Raw genomic sequence first — 6,227 nt, 5'->3', positions numbered from 1 at the left:
TAAGTAATATTGAGATAAATTTAAAAATTCCTAAAATCAATTGTATATATTGTCTACTTTTGAGAATACAACCTAATTTACAGGAATAAACTTTTCTCATAAAAGATGTTAAAAGGCAGTTTATTTTTCAGTATCTGAATATGCTTCTAGAAGACCTTATTGGTACCTATGATGCCTGTATTATCTTCAATGGCAGTAGGAATTGTATCATACTTTCATAAGATCTTCTGAAAGTGTATTTCTATGTACTCAGAAAAAGTCAATTTTTATAAAATTTACATCTTGTTTTAATTTTTCATAAGGAGATATAACATTATAATCACTATATTCTTAAATACTACACAACAATACAAGTATAAAAAACTCAAAAACAAAATATATAATTTAATAAAGTATTATTAAACTTAACACCTAGATTTCTTGAATAGATGAAAATCAACTTTCAATGCAAGAATAATTTTAAAATTAGGACAAAAAAATATACATAATTAAATATATTTTTGATATATTATTTTATTATATAGTACTCTTCTATTTCTTTCACCAGCGCTATAGTCCATTATGAATCTTGGCCTCCTGCAAACCAATATGTGAATGTTAACACTAGTTTTTTATTTATGTAGTACTATTATCTATCTATCTATCTATATATATAGTAAAACAACTAACTAGAATTAAAATACTTGAGATTTTGCCTCAAATCCATTCCATAAAGAAGATGATGTTTTAAAAACGTCTTCAAGCCTAATTAGAAGTCAAGTGCCTTAACTTTGGGTACTTAACATCTTTGAGGTCAACTTTGGGTGTGGTTTAAATTTTTCCATGTGTGTTTTAACAGTAAGAGATGAATGAAATTCTAACTGAAAAGGTCTTATTAAACTAAAGAACAGCTCTTTCAACTACTGTATGATCTTGAAATGGTTGAAAACGATGAAAATAAGCACATTCCTTCTTTCAAAACTAATAATTTTGATTTTAATCTTGTATAATAGTACAGACATGAATACATGTAAAGATTTATTTTGTATTTTAAAGAGTTCTGTGACCTTATAACTTCTTTTTATTCAATCAACAGATTATTTAATAAGTATTGTTCTTTAGTGACTTGAGTCACTACTGTGTGACTTGTCAAGAATTACTTGCTGAAGTAAAAACAGAAGAACATGTCTACTAATATCTATAATGAAGGCATTTCACATTTCGCACTGATCAATCAGCAATCTCATAGCTGCTCAATTAAAAACCTTCTAAGTCTGGCTGTAAAGACAATCGGAAGATGTCCGAATAGATTGAGTAGATCTATTGGGATGAATCTTACACCATATTGAATAGAATCAATGACAAAATCTACAGAAATCAACGCAGTTCAAGAATGAAGAAGATCATGGTTCATCTGGATTCCCTGGCAGACACGAAAATTAGTACAATTAAAGGGGTGAGGCTGGTTTTACAGGCCAGGATGTATAATCCTGCCAGGAACCAGCAGAGAGGGTTACTAGTTTTGTGAGGCCATGTTCGGGGTATTTGTGATAACAAGTGATGATGGAATAGTTTTGCAAGCCTGAGTTCCACACGGTTACGATGACGGCGATGTCCGTTAAGCGTGTGGTAATAACGAGTGAAGAGTATGTCTTGAGTATTCCAGAGTAGACAGTGGGTGAATGCAGGACATAGTGAAAGTGACAGTATTCCATTTACTCATAAAGTGTAGAGTAGTTCTATTGTAAACAATAGAATTAATTATACTTTCAAAAATTGAATTAAATTAACTTTAGATTTTTCTAGTGTTATCTTATTAATGCAATATTAGCTTCCATCAGTCATTATAACATTTTTTGAATTTGGACTGTAATCAGATTTTTACAACTTAACTGTCATTAAACAAATCTTTTCCTTTTTATTTGAATTACTATTCTGTATGTTATATCTATTTATTATTATTACTTTTCTTATTTATTTGTTTATATGTCTCAAGAATAATAAATTGTATTTACTCATATAAGAAATTTTTAGTTTGTTAGTATATCAATATCTTTGTCCTGCAAACACGGGACATACATACATATTTATAAACATTTATTAATATTAATCAATCATATAAATATATGGCTAATTAATATATAATGTTATATTAGTTTGTAATATATAACAGCTCACAATCCATTGTTTACCTTTGAGGAGCTCTGATTGAATAAGTTCAAGAATTCAAATATCTTGGATTACTGCACTGGTTCAAGAAAAGAAAGTGGCATCTACAGCTGAAATCTATGCCAGGATTGGGCTACAGCTTTCGTCTCACTAAAATGGTGCCTGTGGAAGCAGACAAACATTACAATCCAGACAAAAATCTGCCTCTTCCACACACTTATCCCAATTCTTCTCTATGGATCAGAAACTTGGACCCTCCTCCAAACAGACTTGAACTGGCTAGAGGTTTTAAAATGTGATGCCTGTGCTAGATCATACAGGTCTCACTTTATGACCATATCTGAAATGAAATCATCAGATCCAGATGCAGGCAGCAACCAACAGTAGAAGAGCAGATACAAACTCAGAGGCTGAGATGGTTTGTTCATGTGTACCGGATGGACCCAGATCGCTTGCCGCACTGACTCTTTGGTAGGCAATGTCCTACTCAGTGAAAGATTAGATTTGCGCCAAAAAAAACTTGGGTGAAACAAGTTGGAGATGACCTGAGAAATCAGCAAATTGACCAGACCAGGATCATCGTTATAAACCATAGAGCATGAAAAAGCATTTTGAACCAAGTTATTTAAGATCCTGCGGCACCCACAGCAGGGTATTGTTTGTGCAGCCAGCCCCCCTCCAGTCGCCAGCTAGGGATCAAAGAAGAAGAAGATGAAAGAATCTTATTATGTAAAATACTTCTGGGTTAATCACCTTTGGTATTAAAAATTTATTGAAATAAATTTTGTTCAAGCACTTTTATAATATTTATCATCAAACAAAATTTAAAAACTTTTGGGTATTCTGCGATTTAGTATAGCATTTTATTTTATTCAAATTTGTTTGATAAAATGACTTAAAATTTATTCATTTTTAAGTTTTATCTATTTAAATCTACTTACTTAACACATTACAATATAATTTATTTTATATTTATGTACTTCTTTATCTCTATTTCTTTTTTATGCATTTATCTAGCAATTCACTGCATGATAGCTAACATGCGGTGTATTCCACCCATCCTCCATTGTATGATTTGTTTCCAAAAGAATGCAAAACAACACTACTAGACTGCTTTCCAAATTTTTGCTATCAAGAGCAGAGTAGAAAAATTGTAGGCCATTGAGGAGATCTCTTCATGCACTTATTTCTTCAATGGTAACGAAATGTGAAGCTTTATTATATATATTTATTTTTTTATGTTCTTTTCTTGTTTCTTTTCTTTTATTTTTTAGAAATTATTTAATTTATTTTAAAAGAAATAAAAGAATTTTATTTCTTTTAATTATGTAAGGTTATTAATTTCTACTATAGCAGTTTTTTACAAAATTTTCCTTTATTTTGCCATGAGTGCTTGTTTGTATAATCACATGCACATCATTGTACCTCAAGAATGGTTAATATTTATCTTAATGGAGATCAGTAACTTGATAAAGAAATTTCACCAAGGTGACTTTAATTCTAGTCACACAACAAGCTCAAAGCTATGGAAACTTGCTAGAACTATAACCTTGATTATATTCTTAGGCTATATCTGTGAACAAACTTAATTTTGCAAAACAGCTAGTTTTTTAAATACTGAAGAACTCTTCTCAAATCTAAGTTTACTTGTATAATGTTGACTGATATGTTTGTGCTATCTTCACAATACAAAATTAATTCTGTATCACACGGTAATTTTATAGTAAATGGTATTTATCTCACTTTATCTTTAGGCTAACAATATATATAACTTCCATACTGAATTAAACATTTTAGTTAGTTTTGATACGCTACTCTTATTGTTTCTCAGTATTATTCTCAAATCTAATGTCATATCCAGATGTAACATAACACAGAATAAACTAAAATATTATTAATCTTAAAATATTAATCCCTATTTTAATTTCAGTCACAATATATGCAATTGAAATAAGGAAAGTTTTTTTAATTACATAAAATCTTTTGCTGCTTATCATATAAAATGATTAACAAGATTATATCATCTTTCTAAAAAAGAAAATTTTAAGCTAAAACAAAATTAATATTGAAAGACAAGTAAAATTTTGTGCTTTTTTTTTTTAGAGAATGTAAGCAGACAGTTAACTTTATTGTTACAGCAATGTGGCAGCTTATTATGGCAGTTACTTTATTGTTTGTTTATTTATTTAGCAATTAAGATTGTGACAAGAAACAAATAGTTTATAAAATAATATATATATTTAATTATCAAGCAGATGACAGTCAAAACAGAATCTGTAAACAATAAAATTACATAAAACATTATATACATTTTTTCACCAACTATAATTTATATCAGTTTCAATAATGCAGTTGCATATTTTTTAAATTATATAATTCAATAATGTAGTGATGAATCAAGACTAGTAGTATTCGTTACACTGCTATTGCCATCTAGACTTATTGTGCTTGATTCGGTACTAGTTATATATTCTGATGGACATGGTTTCAGTATTGTTACTTGTTGAAAACTCCAATATTCTGGATTAGAATCTTCCACTGATGAACTATCTGTTTCATCAACATCCATTTTATTAGCCAATTCAAAATATTTCAAATGATGTAATGGAATAGTTCGTTTGAGAACAATTTCTGAATTTCTTCCCCAAGCTGGAAATGTATTGTTATTTTTACATTCTATGTTATTGAGATTTCTTTTGAATTTGATTAAATTATAATTAACAGATGTTTCAGAACTGGTTGAATTGCCTACATCTCTTAAAAGATCTCTTTTTGAAAATAATGACTGCCTTGAAATAGTACTTCTATCGCTTCCTGGATGTAACCTTCTACTTTTGGGCAACTTTCTTTTTGAAAGTTTTTTCCGAACAATTTTATTTTTGGCCATTTTATCGCACAAACAAGTATTTTCTTATATTAAAATTAATTTATAGATTTTATAAATGTGGAAAAAGATTATCACTATGGTTATTATTTTATTATTTTTTTTTTAAGTAAAAAGTTTAATTTTAATTTTGATATTTTACTGGTGTTGATCATTGATCTTCAAAATATAAAACAAATAAATATATTAATTCTCTGTACAGTTTCACTGTACTCATCAAGTTGGCAGAGTTGACACTGAAAGACCAAAAACATGAAAGTGATTGTTTTTTAGAACAAAACTGAATTTTGATTTATTATTTGTTTATGCTAATTATTAAAATTGAACATTTTTTTAAGTAGTAGGGAGTTCATGATAAAAAATTATTTTTAAATTCTGAAAAACAATAGTGATAATCCTTATCTACTGAAAAAATTACTTTTATTTTTGCTTTGTATAGGAAAGACCTTTTTCCATTGCATACTTTCTTAATTAAATTCAGAAGTAAATTGGTAGACTCAAGTCAAATCACAGTTAAAAATAAACTTAAAAAGTTTTACTTTTATTTCAAAATTTTGAAGTTAAGTAATTTGGGTAATTATTTTTCTTTGTTCTTTGAAGTTAGGTGGTGGAAAACCCATTTTTTACAGACACTAAACTTATTGAAATTTCAGGGGCATAATTTCTTTTACACTTTTGAAACATGCTCTGAAATTATTAATGTTAATTATAAAGCCAGTTCCTATGTTAATTATAAAGCCAGTTCCTTTATACCAGAATAAAGTGAAAGTGTGACTTGTAAGAATGAGTATCATTTACATTTTAATGGAATTGGAAATTTGGTAAGCAACTATAAATTTTTCTCAGAGAATAAGGTAGCGGGAAATCATATCACTTCTCATTTTCCTTATTTACCCTGGCATCTAATTTTTATTTTGCATCTGCGAATGACTGTCATAGGTGACAGGTGTTTTATATCAAGTCGCATACAGCCACTATGTTATGTCAGTAACATATATACATACAATATCTCACAACAAACTTTGTATGACTAATTACAATCTGACGGTCATTAGAGTTATAACAGATTTAAAAATGATTCATCATAAATAAAAATAAACTTTTAATTAACTTTTATTATTTTTATTAGTATGTATCCAATAAGTAATATTCAGATATATTACAAACTCTTAAAATCCTACACCATATTGTCTAC

Source organism: Lycorma delicatula, chromosome 5 (genome assembly GCF_047948215.1).
Source record: "Lycorma delicatula isolate Av1 chromosome 5, ASM4794821v1, whole genome shotgun sequence".
Classification (NCBI taxonomy): Eukaryota; Metazoa; Arthropoda; class Insecta; order Hemiptera; family Fulgoridae; genus Lycorma; species Lycorma delicatula.
This window is presented reverse-complemented; position numbering follows the sequence as displayed.